Source organism: Saccopteryx leptura, chromosome 3 (genome assembly GCF_036850995.1).
Source record: "Saccopteryx leptura isolate mSacLep1 chromosome 3, mSacLep1_pri_phased_curated, whole genome shotgun sequence".
NCBI lineage: Eukaryota > Metazoa > Chordata > Mammalia > Chiroptera > Emballonuridae > Saccopteryx > Saccopteryx leptura.
In genome coordinates this window covers 324,578,693-324,596,983 of record NC_089505.1, presented here as the reverse complement: position 1 = coordinate 324,596,983, position 18,291 = coordinate 324,578,693, and positions in this window count along the sequence as shown.

Here is an 18,291-nt window from a genome sequence, read left to right as displayed (position 1 = left end):
CCCTGCTATTGTATCAGCCACATAGAAATACAATGAAGACAGATATATGAGAAGAAAATGCTAGAAAAAAAATGGTCATAAGAAAGTCCAGGAAGTAAAGCTCATAAATACCTAACTTCTGTAACTAATTGGGGCACTCATTCTCACAAGTGAGTTGCCTGACCCGGCCTTTCTTAGTGTATTTCTGCATGGCCAATAAACCCTTGCTTTCTTTGCTTGCTATACTTTGTCTGTTGATTGAATTCATTCTCTCAAGCAAAACAAGACTCGAGTTTTTTTTGCTTCACCAGTAACAAAAAGAAACAGAATGACAGTGTCTGTAGCAGGAACTGAAACTAGCTCCTCACACAGAACAAGGGTTGGCATATGGCCAGTGGCCGCCACTAGCGTGGCCATGCAGGTTCTCATTGGATTTGGGCAGCCAGTGCCCCCCTCTGGTTGCAGTCCAAGAGTCAGTCCACAATAGACACCCCATCTGTCTGTGCAAATCACCAAGGTAAAGGTCCACTACAGGCAACTAGGTTTAAGTGGGGCCTCAGGCCTCCTCCTCTCATCCCTGACATCATGGCAGCTCTGAGGACACTGCCCCAAGAAGAAGCACATGGCAACAGTGACCAACCTCTCCACTTCTGCTCCAGAGAGCATGATGCCACCTACCCTTATATCCCACAATCATAGAAAATGTACCAGAGGCTTAGTATGTACTCTTTGCTGCTAGGCTTTTACCTTCTGGAGTCTGTGGACAGCAGCTTCAGCCCGAGCTTCCTCATCCTCAGAACAGGAGCTGGAAATGCCTGCTCCTGCCGACTCAGAGCCACTCTGCTGGCGCAGCTCCATCTTAGGCTCCTCCAGCTGCTGGCTCTCAGCCTGAAGCTGAACCCACAGTTGTTCCTCCAACAACTGCTGCTGCCAACATTCAACTTCCAGGGAAAATTGCAACTCACAAACCCATGTGGCCTCCTTCTCCAGAGTTCATTCCAGTTCCAGGTGCCATCGGTGCTCAGCCTGCATCTGCAACTTTCAAACCCAGTCGGCCTCCAGTTCCAGGATCTGCAGCTCTCTTCCTCCAGTGACCATTCTAGCTCCTTGATGGCCCACTGGGGGATATTTCTATAAACTGTTTTGAATAAAAACATGTCCATTTGAAACTTCTTCTCCTGGCACATTTCAAACTACCTCTGTCCCAGTAGAGCCCAAGCTCTACGTCAATCGGGTATCTCTGGTTTGATTTCCCCGTGCAGTGGGATACTCCTGCTTATCACCAGGACTGGGTGGGTGGCAGCCTCTTCAGACTACTCTTGAGGCAGCTATGAGGATTCTACTTATTAGTGCCAAGACCAACTAACTGCCACCGGAGGAAAGACATGACTAACACACAAGTTAGTTGCAAGAATCACACAGGCAGTTTATTACTCACAAATCCTTTTGGCGTGCCTGGGTATAACTTAAGTAGACCCTGTCGGTGTGCTCCTCTCAGCTCTTTTTGGTCAGAGGGGCATGTAGAGAATTCACGTTAACACTGTAGTCTGGGCAACTACTGCAGCAGGGAGGCCCTTAGCTTTAGTACATTTTCTGGCAAACATCTTCTAACAGGTGTCAATCTAAAGGATTATCACCTCAAAACACCTTTTTGGGAGTTCCTCTCAGGGAGCCCTTTTATGTTAATCTACTGAAATGTCACAACAAGCCACTTTTAAGGTGTTCCTAGGGAAGCTTCTTGTTTACATTAACTTACAAAGTTATGACATCAAGTCACTTTTTATCTATATATAACTTCACACACACACTAACTGGGCCCTGCACGAAAGGCAGAGTCTTTTTATCATATCTGTACACACTATATTAATTCCTATCCAGATGGCATAACTTTATTTAATTTCCTTAATTGCTTTTAATATTATATCTTAATTATTTTTATATATCTTCCATATTTTTCTATATTTATATATATTTAATTATTATAACTTTATATTACTGCAACACTCTCTTTGCATATAAATCTGTACCATCTGAGGACATCAATGAACTAAACATGGTATTCCCCAACATTTTGAAAAGTACAATACAGTTCACCTCAAAGTTCAATAAAGGTTTGGAATTATCTATAATTTTGACTTGAACACATTTGGTTTTATCAATATATCCTCTTTGTTATTAGGAACAACTCAGATTAGATTTTAGTAAGAATTTAGCCTTCACCCAGGTTATACATGGTGGGTACGCTTTAGCATCCAGGAAAAGTCCTGCTACCCTTTAGAATGTGGAGAACTAAAGCAATTCCAAGCACATAGCTCCTTTTAGAGCTAACAAAAACACCCTAGAAATTTTACAAAAACAGATTTTTCTGTAAAGTTTCCAGAACTTTCACCTACTACGTGGTCTGGTATTGACAGCCCACTTCCATCAGTGTGAGTGGTTCCAGCTGGGAAAAGGGAGCTTAGAGGTACAAATCTGCAGTAAGAGCTGTGGCAGGCCAGGCGTTCTTGGTGGAGCCATGAAGTCCTGACACAATTCCTGTCTGGCCTTGACTCACTCTTTTGGAAGGGAAAAGCTGTGATGCACTCAGGTTTTCTATAAATTTTGTGGGGATCTGCTACTCTGAGCACATGCGCTGCCTTTGCAGAGAGTCATGGCTGCTGTCTTACTCCCATGAGGAATGTTTGCAAATGTGTAGGGAACACGCTTTTTTTTTTTTTTTTGACAGAGACAGAGTCAGCGAGATGGACAGATAGGGACAGACATACAGGAAGGTAGATGAGAAACACAAGTTTTTTTCGTTGCGGCACTTTAGTTGTTCACTGATTGCTTTCTCATATGTGCTTTGACCTTGGGCTATAGCAGACGGAGTAACCCCTTGCTCAAGCCAGTGACCTTGGGACCAAGCTGGTGAGCTTTGCTCAAACCCAATGAATCCGTGCTCAAGCTGGCGACCTCGGGGTCTCAAACCTGGATCCTCCACTTCCCAGTCCAACGATCTATCCACTGAGCACCGCCTGGTCAGGTAGGGAACACTCTTGATTTTCCTGAAGCCCAGGGAATATTACTGTCTTTAAGGGGTAGGCCTAAGAGGCACACTTGTCCTGCTCAAAATGCTGGTATGCCTCATGGGATGATGCAACGTAGTACCGGCTACTGCATTCAGCTAGTCAGTGCTGCAGTGGGAATGTACAAGAGGCAAAGAATCTTTGATCTGTGTACTGAATGTAGCTATAACCCTATCACAGAAGAATAAAGACTGGAAAAGGCCTGGAAACCTCACAAAGAGCTCACGGAGGTGTTTTTTGGACAGAGCCTTTGAGTGGGAGTGGGGGACAGTGTTTTAGATCAGGTCTCATTAGCTCTGAGTGATCTGATCAAGTTGCGTACACTCTCTAGGCCTCCATTTCTTCTGTAAAATCAAAAGATAAACAGAAATGATCCTGAGGGTTGGCCTTTTATGATTTCTGAATGGAGACAGGATAGAGGGTCAAGAATTATTTTCAGTGGGACAGATGGGCATGTACCCCTTCCTGAGGAGATGACTGAGTGAGTCACAAGGGGAGAGTGCTTTGCAGGTGGGGATCAGCTATTGGAATGGTGATGGCTCAGTCTTTATTCAGCAGAAGACTGGTTGCTAGATGGTGTTCACAGTAGCCCCAGCATTCTCATGCAGAGATTCTCAGCTCCTCTGAATGGAGATTTAAGCCCTGTAAGGAAATTTACTCATGGGTCTCACTGGTTTGGGCTCTGTCATAGATGTTGTTTCCTCTCATGGTTCATGGAAGGGTTAAGAAAACTGGATTCCACCAAAGGAGAGATGGATGTTTGTGACCTGTGCCATGCCCTTTTCTTTGCTCTGCTTGACATGCACACAAAATGTGATGTTTATTTTATGTGTCAACATTACTGGGACATGGATGCCTAGACATTTTTTTTTGTACTTTTCCGAAGTTAGAAGCAGGGAGACAGACAGACTCCCACATGCACCTGACCGGGATACACTTGGTTTGTCCACAAGGGGGCGATGTTCTGCCCATCTGGGGCGTTGCTATATTGCGGCTGGTGCTATCCTAGCACCTGAGGTGGAGGCCATGGAGCTGTCCTCAGAGCCCGGGCCAAGTTTGCCCCAATAGAAACTTGGCTATAGGAAGGGAAGAGAGATAGAGAGAAAGGATAGGGGAAGGGTGGAGAAGCAGATGGGTGCTTTACCTATATGCCCTGACTGGGAATCGAACCTGGGACTTCCACATGATGGGCCTATGCTCTACTGCTGAGCTAGCCAGCCAGGGCAATGCCTAGACATTTGATCAAATATTATTGTGGGAGTTTCTGTGAGGGTGTTTTTGGATAAGATGAACATTTTTAATCTTTTGACTTTGTAAAGCAGATTGCCTTCACTAATGAGAGTAGACCTTTTCCAATCAGGAGATGACCCAAATAAAACAAAAAGCTCACTTCCCCCACGAAAGTGATAATTCTTCTGCATGATGACTTTCAAATTGGGGCATTTGATCTTCTTGGTTCTACATCAGTTTTTGGCCTTCAGACTTGAACTGGTACATCAGCTATTGGTGATGCAGATTTTGTACTTGCCAGACTTTATAATTACATGAGCTAATTTCTTATAATAAATCAGTATCTACAATATCTATCATCTATCTATCTATCTATCTATCTATCTATCTATCTATCTATCTATCATCTATCTATCATCTATCTATCATCTATTATCTATCTATCTATCTATCTATCTATCTATCTATCTATATCTATCTCTATCTATCATCTATCTATCTATTATCTATCATCATTATCTATCTATCTTGATATATATCTATCTCCGTGAAACAGTGAATCTAGAAGGCTCAGAAAGTGTTTTAAGGTTTCCAATAAGGAAATGGGCTATGAAAAGAAGTGATTGCATGATTTAAAACCAAGAGTTTTAATTGCTCTGTGGAAATGCTGAGAGATTCTGGAGATGCTGTGATACTGCACAGATTTGAAGTTCTCGCCTCCTTCACAGAGATTAAAGTGCACAAGGCCATCAGCTCACAATTCTTTCTCAATATCTACACTGAGTTTTCAGATAAACAGGCTAAAAGATGCTGTGAGGATAAGCAAGCTAATGTGTGTGTACTTTCTCAAGGTTTTTTAAAAAAAGAAACTGGAGAAATATTTAGTATTACTGCCATTATTATTTCTGGATTTTATTCTACCTATATTTAAAGGAAAGTGGGAAATAAGGTTCAATGATTTATGTTTTTGTAAAAAACATTTAAAAATTTCCCCTGGATCAACTTAGAAAATATCTTTTATAATTCTCAGATCAGACATATAAATATTCTAAACAAAAATTCATTAGTTCAGCTACTCCACCATTTAGTGAGTTAAGTATGGCTAATTCATAGAGCATCGGCCCGGCATTTAGACGTCCCAGGTTCAATTCCCAGTTAGGGCACACATGAGAAGTGACCATCTGCTTCTTTTCCCTTTCCTCTGCCACTTCTCTCTCTCTTCCCCTCTCACAGCCAGTGGCATGATTTGTTCAAGTGTCAGCCCAGGCACTGAGGATAGCTCAGTTAATTTGAGCATCAGTCCCAGGTGGGGTTTTCCAGGTGGATCTTGGTTGGAGCACATGCAAGAGTCTGTCTCATCTTACTTTAGAAAAAACAAACAAACAAAAAAGACTGATTAATTCAGAGGTTGACACAGTAAATGAAAAAGTTAATTTGGAACTGTTAACACCTTGCAATAACACCTTGAACTTATTATATAAAATCTTATGCTAAAGGATTGCAAAGTGAATAAATAGAAACACCTCTCCTCACAACTAAGGGCAGAGTTCTTACAGACACAATGTGAGTGACCAAAACACCACCTTCTAGTCTTTTTGTTGAAAGAGAAAACTGAAGACTGTTTTCTCCATTTCAAACTGAGAAGGCTTTTACTTCATACCAATCAATTGTCTGACTCTCTAATACCCACTGGGTGTCCAGCCATTTGATTCTGACACTGACTGCTGGAGTTGCACAGATCTCACAGGTTAAGGGCTCAGTTCCACAAGACTGCCCCCATGTCAGACACAAGCTTCCAACATAGTGCCCAAGCTGAACACAGTTCTTTCTGGTTGGCTAAAACCTTGGGGGTACCCACTCCCTCTCACAAGTTCAATAATTCATAGAGTTACTCACAGAACTCAGAAGAGCATTTAACTTACTATTTCTAGTTTATTGTAAAGAATACAACTAGAGAACAGCCATTGGAAGAGATGCTAGGGAAACTGTATGGGTGAGGCAGCCATGGAGCCTCCATGCTCTCTTGAGCTGCATCTTCCCAGCATTTCCATGTATTCACCAACTTTGAGGTCTCTGGATTCTATCATTTAGGGATTTTTCTGGAGGTTTAATTATAGAGGCATTGGTTATTGGTGATGAACTCAATTGTCAGCTCCTCTTCCCTCTGTAGAGGTTGTAATAACAGAGGAGTTCAAAGTTCCAATCCATTAATTATGTCTCAGGTTTCTGGTGACCAGACCATCTTGAAGCTATCTACGGACTCACATGAGTCACCTCATTAACATAAACTTAGATATGATCTAAAAGTACTTGTTATGAACAACAAATTATGCTCCTATCACTTAGAAAATTCCAAGGATTTTAGGAACCAGGGACAAAGACCAAATTTATATTTCTCATTATATATATATAAATGACAGAGTGTTTCACTTGATCAGTACTCGTCACTTAGGAATGAGGCCAGTGCCTGATCTGTGGTGGTGCAATGGATAAAGAGTCAACTTAGAACACTGAGGTCACCGGTTCGAAACCCTGAACTTAGCTGGTCAAGGTGCATATGGGAGTTGATAATTCCTGTTCTTCTCCCTCTTCTCTCTCTCTTTCTCTCACCCCTCTCCAAAGTGAATAAATAAAATCTTAAAAAAAGGGGGGGGGAATGAGGCCAGAGTACTGATGTGAGCATGTCACTGCTCATGGAAGGAGTTCTGGGGATCTTAAAAGGCTTCCTCACATTTTCTTGCCTCACAGATCATGACCTCTGTATCAGCAGCACTAATAGCATTTCTGTGATGATTAAACATTTTAGTGTCACTAATCACATGTGGCTATTGAGCCCTTGACATGTGGCTAGTGTATGTAATGTTATTATTTATTATGATGATTACTTTAATTCCAATAAGTTTAAGTTCATTGAGTCCCTTTGGAATGTGGCTGTGTTATGCAAAGCTCTACAGCACAGACCCTCAAAAATGACTGATGACCTCATGGGAGAAGGCAGCTCCTGCCAAGTCAGGAAAAGCCCTATGCCCCTCATTTCTTACTTCTCTTCTTGGAAGTGTAGAGACACTGGCATCTCCATAAATGTTAAAATTGGATTTATTTATTCATCCATCCATATATACAAACATCTATCCATTCATACATCCATTTATACCTTGAATAAATATTTCTTTTCCATATTTAACACTTGATCATATTCAATACTTTTTTACATAAATGGAAGTTTTGAATTCAGAATCATCCAGAATTCTTAGTATAGATGCAGAATCAATTTTGAATAAAAGCAAAGTTAATTACAAAAATTATACCTGAAAGTACTCCTCCCCAAAGAGACTGCAGATTGAAGGGGTGATTCCAAATGGGAGGACAGGTAGGTGAAAACAGTATAAAGTGATTACTCCAGGCATTAAATATTTAAAAGATAGCCCTGTCTGGTTGGTTCAGTGGTAGAGCATTGGCCTGGTGTATGGATGTCTCAGGTTCAATTCCCAGTCAGGGCACACAGGAGAAGCGCCCATTTGCTTCTCCAACCCTCCTCTTGCTTCTCTCTCTCTCTTTTCCTCTCTTTTTCTTCCTATCTTTCTCTCCCTCTCCCTCCTCCCTGTCCCCTTCCTGCAACCATGGCTAAACTGGAGTGAGTTGGCCCAGTGTGCTGAGGATGACTCCAGGGCCTTTGCTTCAGGTGCTAAGAAGAGCTTAGTTGCTGAGCAATGGAGCGATGCCCCAGATAGGCAGAGCATCGCCCCCTCGTGGGCTTGCTGGGTGGATCCTCGTCAGGACACATGTGGGAGTCTGTCTCTGCCTCCTCTCCTCTCACTAAATAATAATTAAAAAATTTAAAAGGTCCTCCCTGAAAGAGATAGTATTGTTTTTAACATAGATATTTTCTGGTAGTGTGTACAAATGTAGTTAGTACTTCTTAAGAAGAGTAATTGATGATACTTGTAATAAAGAGGCATTGGTGATAGTGGGAAGCTGAATAGTGTGAAGGGCAGTGTTTTTAAGAATTGTTACTTTATCTCAAGTAAATTTGTGGGTTAGAAAGAGAAAACATAAGGCACTGAAACAGAATTTACGAGATGAAATAAAACAGTATTCCAGAAAAATTGTAAGAGCAATAGTAAATGCAGACAGAAAGAAACAATCAGAGTAGCACTGGAGTAAGGAAACAGTACAAAGTGAGGCAGGTTGGCAGTACTGCTCAGGCAGCCTGTGTCCGTAAAGAGCAGGAACTGGTCATAGTTTCTCTGAGGGAGAAGCAGACTTAGAGGTCAGAACAGACTGCTGGACTCAGGTCTGGGAGGACTCAGAGGGAAGAAATGAAGAAAGAGTTGAATGAGAGGGTAAAACCCAAGGCAGCATGGGTTCCATGGAAAATAGATGGCTCCTAGCCCTGGCCGGTTGGCTCAGTGGTAGAGCGTTGGCCAGGCATGCAGGAGTCCTGGGTTCGATTCCCGGCCAGGACACACAGGAGAAGTGCCCATCTGCTTCTCCACCCCTCCCCCTCTCCTTCCTCTCTGTCTCTCTCTTCCCTTCCCGCAGCCGAGGCTCCATTGGAGCAAAGATGGCCCGGGCGCTGAGGATGGCTCTGTGGCCTCTGCCTCAGGCACTAGAATGGCTCTGGATGCAACAGAGCGATGCCCCAGAGGGGCAGAGCATCGCCCCCTGGTGGGCATGCGGGGTGGATCCCGGTCACGTGCATGCGGGAGTCTGTCTGACTGCCTCCCTGTTTCCAGCTTTGGAAAAACGCAAAAAAATAAAAAAAAATAAAATAAATAAAATAAAAGAAAATAGGTGGCTCCAAAATCTGCCTAGAAGAAGAGTTACTCTGACTCTGAGGTGAGTGAGTCTACCACCTACAATAGGCATGTGTCCTCCTTTATGTGATAGTGAAATTAGAACTCTGCTAGGGCAGGAACAGATTGTTCCCAAAAAGAGAAAGAGAAGCCAGGCACAAGATTAGGTAAGGTTTGTGTACACATTTTATTCTGCATGCACTGGACAGCATTGGCTGAGCTGCTTTCTTCATCTTACTCTTGTCTGTTTCATGAGAAGGTGTACTTGGCTAGGGCCCTTTATATGTCTTAGTCTGTTCATACTGCTATGACAAAGTACCATATAATGTACCTTATAAAGAACATAATCAAGGTGAAATATGGTCTAGTAAGGGCCTTTTCCATGTCAAAGACTTCTGTATTTTCACATGGAAAATGATAGTAAATAAGTGTTTTTAGGTAAATATTTTTTTATAAATTTTTATTAATTTTAATGGGGTGACATCAATAAATCAGGGTACATATGTTCAAAGAAAACATCTCCAGGTTATCTTGTCATTCAGTTATGTTGCATACCCATCACCCAAAGTCAGATTGTCCTCCACCACCTTCTATCTGGTTTTCTTTGTGCCCCTCCCCCTCCCCTTCCCCCTCTCTTTCCCTTTCCTCCCCCCACCCACCCTCAGTAACCACCACACCCTTATCCATGTCTCTTAGTCTTGTTCTTATGTCCCACCCATGTATGGAATCATGCAGTTCTTAGTTTTTTCTGATTTACTTATTTCACTCCGTATAATGTTATCAAGATCCATCCATTTTGTTGTAAATGATCCAATGTCATCATTTCTTATGGCTGAGTAGTACTCCATAGTGTATGTGTACCACATCTTCTTTATCCAGTCATCTATTGAAGGGCTATTTGGTTGTTTCCATGTCTTGGCCACTGAGAACAATGCTGCAATAAACATAGGGCTACATGTGTTTTTACATATTGATGTCTCTGAGTTTTGGGGGTATATACCCAGTAGAGGGAATGCTGGGTCATATGGTAGCTCCATTTTCAGAATTTTAAAAATTTTTTAATTTTTTTAATTAATTATTTTTTTAAAATTAATTTTACTAGGGTGACATCAATAAATCAGGGTACATATGTTCAAAGAAAACATGTCCAAGTTATCTTGTCAATCAATTATGTTGCATACCCATCACCCAAAACAGATTGTCCTCCCTCAACCTTCCATCTAGTTTTCTTTGTGCTCCTCCCCCCTTTTTCTCCCCCCCCCCCAACCATCACACTCTTATCAATGTCTCTTAGTCTCGTTTTTATGTCCCACCTACGTATGGAATAATGCAGTTCTTGTTTTTTTCTGATTTACTTATTTCACTCCGTATAATGTTATCAAGATCCATCCATTTTGTTGTAAATGATCCGATGTCATCATTTCTTATGGCTGAGTAGTATTCCATAGTGTATATGTGCCACATCTTCTTTATCCAGTCATCTATTGAAGGGCTATTTGGTTGTTTCCATGTCTTGGCCACTGAGAACAATGCTGCAATAAACATAGGGCTACATGTGTTTTTACATATCGATGTCTCTGAGTTTTGGGGGTATATACCCAGTAGAGGGATTGCTGGGTCATATGGTAGCTCCATTTTCAGTTTTTTGAGGAACCACCATACTTTTTTTCATAATGGTTGTATTACTTTACATTCCCACCAACAGTGGATGAGGGTTCCTTTTTCTCCACAGCTTTTCCAACACTTACTATTACTTATTTTGTTGATAATAGCTAATCTAACAGGTATGAGGTGGTATCTCATTGCAGTTTTGATTTGCATTTCTCTGATAACTAATGAAAATGAGCATTTTTTTATATATCTGTTGGCCATTTGTATTTCTTCCTGGGAGAAGTGTCTGGTCATGTTATCCCTCCATTTTTTTATTGGATTGTTTGTTTTTTGTTGTTGAGTTTTTATGAGTTCTTTGTATATTTTAGATATTAGGCCCTTATCTGAGCTGTTGTTTGAAAATATCATTTCCTATTTAGTTGGCTGTTTATTTTGTTGTCAGTTTCTCTTGCTGAGCAAAAACTTCTTAGTCTGGCCCTGGCTGGTTGGCTCAGTGGTAGAGTGTTGGCCTGGCATGCAGGAGTCCCAGGTTCGACTCCCGACCAGGGCGCCCATCTGTTCTCCACCCATTCCCCTCTCCTTCCTCTCTGTCTCTCTCTTCCCCTCACACAGCCAAGGCTACATTGGAGCAAAGTAGGCCCAGGTGCTGAGGATGGCTCTGTGGCCTCTGCCTCAGGCACTAGAATGGCTCTGGTTGCAACAGGGTGACGCCCCAGATGGGCAGAGCATCGCCCCCTGGTGGGTGTGCTGGGTGGATCCCGGTAGGGCGCATGCGAGAGTCTGTCTGACTGCCTTTCTGTTTCCAGCTTTAGAAAAATACAAAAAACAAACAAACAAACAAAAAAAACCCCCCAAAACTTCTTAGTCTGATGTAGTCCCATTCATTTATCTTTGCCTTCACTTTCCTTGCCTTTGAAGTCAAATTCATAAAGTTTTTTTGTAACCAAGGTCCATGAGGTTTAGTACCTATGTCTTCTTCTATGTAATTTATTGTTTCAGGTCTTATGTTTAGATCTTTGATCCATTTTGAGTTAATTTTAGTACAAGAGGACAAACTGTAGTCGAGTTTCATTCTTTTTTTTTTTTTTTCTTACAGAGACAGAGAGTGAGTCAGAGAGAGGGATAGACAGGGACAGACAGACAGGAACGGAGAGAGATGAGAAGCATCAATCATTAGTTTTGCATTGCGCGTTGTGACACCTTAGTTGTTCATTGATTGCTTTCTCATATGTGCCTTGACCGTGGACCTCCAGCAGACCGAGCAACCCCTTGCTGGAGCCAGTGACCTTGGGTTCAAGCTCGTGGGCTCTTGCTCAAACCAGATGAGCCCGTGCTCAAGCTGGCGACCTCGGGGTCTCGAACCTGGGTCCTCAGTATCCCAGTCCGATGCTTTATCCACTGCACCACCGCCTGGTCAGGCTCGAGTGTCATTCTTTTGCATGTGGCTTTCCAGTTTTCCCAGCACCATTTGTTGAAGAGGCTTTCTTTTCTCCATTGTGTGTTGTTGGCCCCTTTATCAAAGATTATTTGACCATATATATGTGGTTTTATTTCTGGGCTTTCTATTCTGTTCCATTGGTCTGAGTGTCTATTTTTCTGCCAATACCATGCTGTTTTGATTGTCGTGGCTCTATAATATAATTTGAAGTCAGGAATTGTAATGCCCCAGCTTCGTTTTTTTCCTTAGGATTGTTTTGGCTATTTGGGTTTTTTATAGTTCCATATAAATCTGATAATTTTTTGTTCCATTTCTTTAAAAAATGATATTGGAATTTTGATGGGAATTGCATTTGGGTATATCACTTTGGGTAATATAGTCACTTTGACTATATTTATTCTTCCTATCTAAGAACAAGGAATATTTTTCCATGTCATTATATCTTTTTTGATTTCTCTTAACAATGCTTTGTAGTTTTTGTTATATAGGTCCTTTACATACTTTGTTATGTTTATTCCTAGGTATTTTATTTATTTTGTTGCAACTATGAAGGGGATTGTTTTTTTGAGCTCGTTTTCTGATGTTTCATTGTTGGCATATGGGAAGGCAATTAACTTTTGTATATTAATTTTGTATCCTGCAACCTTACTGTATTGGTTTATTGTTTTAGTAGCCTTTTTGTGGAGTCTTTGGGGTTTTCAATGTACAGGATCATATCATCTGCAAAAAGTGAAACCTTTACTTCTTCTTTCCCAATATAAATGCCTTTTATTTCTTTCTCTTGTCTGATTGCTCGGGCTAGAACTTCTAACACCATGTTAAATAAGAGTGCAGAGAGTGGACAACACTGTCTTTTTCCTGATTTAAGGGGAAAGTCCTCAGTTTTATGCTATTTAATATGATGTTAGGTGATGGTTTATCATATATGATCTTTATCATGTTGAGATATTTTCCTTTTATACCAATTTTGTTGAGTGTTTTAAACATAGAGTTGTGTTGTATTTTATCGAATGCATTTTCTGCATCTATTGATAAGATCATGTGTTTTTTGTTCTTTGTTTTGTTGATATGGTGTATTATGTTAACTGTTTTACATATGGTTGAACCATCCTTGAGATTCTGGAATGAATCCCACTTAATCATGATGTATTAGTTTTTTAATATGTTGTTGTATTCAATTTGCTAGTATTTTTAGTAATTTAGTATTTGTATTCATTAGAGATATTGGTCTGTAGTTTTCTTGTTTTGTACTGTCCTTGCCAGGTTTTAGTATGAGGGTTATGTTGGCCTTATAAAATGTGTTTGACAAATAGCTTCTTCTTCAATTTTTTGGACGACTTTGAGTAGAATAGGAACCAAGTCTTCTTTGAATGTTTGATATAATTCACTAGTATAGCCATCTGGGCCAGAACTTTTATTTTTGGGGAGGTTTTTAATAGTTTTTTCTATTTCCTCTCTGCTAATTGGTCTGTTTAGGCTTTCTGCTTCTTCACGGCTCAGTCTAGGAAGGTTGTATTGTTCAAGGAATTTATCCATTTCCTCTACATTGTTGAATTTGGTGGCATATAGTTTTTCATAATATTCTGCAATAATTCTTTTTATATCTATGATATCTATGGTTATTTCTCCTCTTTCATTTTGGATTTTGCTTATGAGTCCTTTCTTTTTTTTCCTTGGTGAATCTTGCCAAAGGTTTGTCAATTTTATTGATCTTTTCAAAGAACCAACCAGCTTCTTGTTTTATTAATTTTTTCTATAGTCTTTCTGTGCTCTATTTTATTTATTTCTGTTCTGATTTTTATTATTTCCTTTCTTCAGCTGGTTTTGGGTTGTCTTTGTTTTTTTTTCTAGTTCCTTAAGGTGTGAAGTTAAGTGGTTTACTCGGGCTCTCTCTTGTTTGTTCATATAGGGCTGAAGTGATATGAACTTCCTTCTTATTACTGCTTTTGCTGCATCCCATAGATTCTGATATGTCGTATTGTCATTTTCATTTGTGTGTATATATCTTTTGATCTCTGCGCTTATTTCTTCTTTGACCCACTCATATTTTAAAAGTATGTTGTTGAGTTTTCACATTTTTGTGGGGTTTTTTTCCTCTTTTTTGCAGTTGAATTCTAGTTTCAAGGCTTTATGATCAGAAAATATGCTTGGTACAGGTTCAATTTTTCTCAATTTGTTGGTGTTATTTTTGTGGCCCAACATATGGTCAATACTTGAGAATGTTCCATGTACACTAGAGAAAAATATATACTCTGTCGCTTTGGGATGAAATGTCCTATAGGTGTCTATCATATCCAATTGCTCTAGTGTTTCGTTTAAGGCCAAAATTTCTTTATTGAGTTTCTGTTTGGATGAATGATTTAGAGCCATCAGCAGTGTATTGAGGTCTTCAAGTATAATTGTATTTTTGTCATTTTTGTTTTTAGGTTAATAAGTAGCTGTCTTATATATTTTGGTGCTCCTTGGTTTGGTGCATATATATTAAGAATTGTTATGTCTTCTTGATTCAGTGTCCCATTAATTATTATGAAATGACCATTTTTGTCTGATTACTTTTGCTGTCTTATAGTTAGCATTATTAGATATGAGTATTGCTACACCTGCTTTTTTTTAAAATGTTATTTGCTTGCAGTGTTGTTTTCTAGCCTTTCAATTTGAATTTGCTTTTATCCTTGTTGCTTAGATGTGTTTCTTGTAGGCAGTTTACAGTTGGATTTTCTTTTTTAATCCATTCTTCTACTCTGTCTTTTTATTGGTGAGTTTAATCCATTTACATTTAGTGTAATTATTGACACTTGAGTGTTCCCTATTGCCATTTTATAAGTTGCTTTCTGTTAGTTTTGCATCTTGTTTGATTCTTCTCTTTTGTTTTTCTATCATTTGTTCTTGTTTGGTTGTAATCCATACTTTTTCCCACTGTTACTTCCTTTTTTAAGTCATGTGCTTCTGTGGTGCTTTTTTCAGGGGTGGTTGCTATTAAGTGATGAAAAGGATATCTACCATGTTTATTGTAGTACACTATCTTAGGTATGGTCTGTACTGCATCATTTTTTGCTACTATTAATCTCCATCCTCTCCCCTTTAATTTTGTTTTTGTTGCCACAGTTTAAATTTGGTTTTATTGTGTGCTTGTTAGACCTTATATTTGTGGTTTTGTTTTGTTTAGTTCTTTGTGTCTGGTTGAAAAACTCCCTTTAGTATTTCCTGAAGTAGGGGTTTTCTGATGATTAATTCCCTCATCTTTTCTGTATCTGTGAATGTTTTTATTTCTCCTTCATATTTGAAGAATAGCTTTGATGGGTATAGTGTTTTTGGCTGGAAGTTCCTCTCTTTCAGAACTTTAAATATTTGGGTCCACTCTCTTCTAGCTTGAGGAGTTTCTGCTGAGAAATCCGATGATAATCTAATAGGCCTTCCTTTATATGTTGTATTCTTCTTTTCCCTGGATGCCTTGAGAATTTTTGTTGTTGTTGGTTTGTGCCAATTTCATTATGATGTGCCTTGGAGTAGGTTTGTTGGGGTTAAGAAAACTCGGTGTTCTATTTTCTTCTTGAATTTGAGGCTTTAGTTCTTTCCACAGGCTTGGGAAGTTCTTGTTTGTTTGAATATGTTCTTTATTTCATTTTCTCTCTTTTCTCCCTCTGATATACCTATTATTCTTATGTTAGTCTTTTTGGTGGAGTCAAAAGGGCTTTCCTGTAGGGCTTTCTCATTTTTTTTTTTAATTTTTGAAGTCTCTCTCTTCTTCTCTCTGTTTGCCTCAAGTTGCTTGTCTTTTATGTCACTAATCCTATTTTCTATCTGGCCTGTTCTATTAGCTAAGCTTGTTGCCTCATTTTTCAGTTCATGAATTGAGGTTTTCATCTCTGTTTGATTTGTTTTCATAGTTTCAATTTCCTTGTTAATATATTCTTTGTGTTTGTTGCATTTTTTTTTTGAGCTCCCTCCATTGCCTTTCTGTGTTTTCTTGTATATCTCTGAGTATTTTTAGGATTTCTGTTTTAAATTCTCTGTCATTTAACTCCAAGGTTTGTAAGCTATTGAAATTTTTTTCTATAGATTTTTTCTCATCTGTCTGTGCTACATCTCTGTCTTTTGCATCCATGATATTTGATTTCATTTTTCTTAATGGCATTTGAGGGTGGTTTTGTTAATAACAATAATGAGAATTAATAAAGAAAAAGTACAAAAATAATAAAAAAATAAAAAGTAAAAAAAATATTTTTTTCCTTTTCTTCTCTTCCTCTTTGAGAAAATACTGTGAAAAACTATGGATTATATTGTACTAAATGGAACAAAAACTACCTATAACAGAGGACCTGAGTTGGGGAGAAGTTACAAAGGGGCAAAAAAGGAGGTAGGGACCCACAAAATGCAAAAAAGGAAAAAATTTGGATCAAGAATAAAATGATTTGCTTTTAAATGATGGTCAACTGAGAGAAATAATGAAAGGCATAAGAAGGAAACAAGAAAAAGAAAAAATACTATTGTATTAAGTGGAACAAAAACTAGATAGAATGGAGAGTTGTGGTTGAGGGGAATGCTAATGAGTTAAAAAATGTGAAGTAAAAAGGACACAAAATGGTACCAAGAAAAAATTTGAGTCCCAAATAAAATAATTTGTTAGTGAATGAGGATTGAATGAAAGGAAAAGTAAAGGAAAAAGAAGAAACTAATAGAGAGGGAGAAAAAAGGAAAAGGGAAAAAAGAAAAGAAGAAAAAGGAAAAATAAAAAAAGAAGAGAGAGTTAAGGGTTTTGGAGTGTAACCTTCACAGAGAGAAAGAAAGAAGAAAAAAAAAAAGGGAAATGTAACACTTATGGGTAATGTAGTTCAAGATGAAGAGAAAAGAATAAGACAAACAGAGAATGAAAGGACCAAGGTGGAAGAAAAAAAAGATAAGAAGATGAAAGAAACAAAAAAAGTAAAAAAAATTATAAAGTCTGTGGATTTTTCTTGATTTTGAGAGGTTATCTTATTCCTTTTTCTTTCCTCTCCCTCTTCCTGGTGGTGGCTCTATAGCTTAGGCTCTGCCCCTGTGGCACATTTAGGTAGAGATTTGCAGTTGATGAGTCTCTAGGGCGATGTCATATACTAGGCTTTAGTCTCATTGGTAGTTGGGGCTTGTTAACATTTGCAGACTCCAACAATGGGAGAGTCCGTTTTCCTGGAGCCTCTCTCCAAGTCTCTCCTTCCTGAACTAGCAGCCTGGTGATCCAGCTATGAGGTTGATGCTGCTGCTGCTGCTGCCTGGAGATTAAGTGTCTCAAAGAGCTGGCAAATCCTCACTCTATTCCCACTTCACGCAGGGATCTGTGTAAGGCTCTGTCAGTCAGAGCTGCCAGCATAATCAGGCAGGGCTAGGAGCCAATTGCTCACAAGGTGCCTTTCTATGAGCCTCCCGGTGTGTCCAGTATGCCTCAGCACTCTGTGGTACCACTCTCCCCAGGCTTTTTGCACTTTGCAACCTGTTTTGACTGGGAAGAAGATGCCCTTGTCACTGCCTGCAGAACAGAAGGTCTTAAAAGCTGCCAAGTCCCTTTTCTTAACGTACAGTCCTGAGTATGAAAGCTCTGCCAATCAGAACCACCAGCTTAAGCAGGTAGGGGGGCATGTTGACTTCTGTTCAGTTCCTCAGGCATATCTAATTAAATTTGCCTTAACATTCAGTGGGATTGTTTCCTTCAGGCTTCTTCCTTGTTAAAAAGCCTACAGCCTATTATGTCTAACTTCTGCTGTGTTCTCTGAGGTTTGTTCTGTAGGAATGTGTTTTTCACCCTGTATCGGCTGACAGGAAGTTGCCCCTGCCCCTACGTGCACAGCAAAAGGCACTAAAAAATATCATGTCTCTTGTCTTAGATCGCTGAACTGAGAGAGACCTTGTCAATTAGAGCTGCATAAGTCAGTTGGGAGGTGAGCAGACTGTGGGTTAAGCTAATTTCAGCCATTGGATCCGCAGATCTGCTCCAGAGACAGACTACAAGCTGCCTGCGTACCCCTCCCCCTAGCACTTCCATATTTTTTCTTCCCTGGGATGTTAGCCTGAATGGCTGTGTGAGGCGCCCCACCCGCCCGGAGAAGTCTGGGGCATAGGGAAGTTCACTTTCTCACACTTTCTGCGTGCTGTTGGGGGAGCAGGGACCACACCGAGACTCTGGTCACAGCCCATGCAG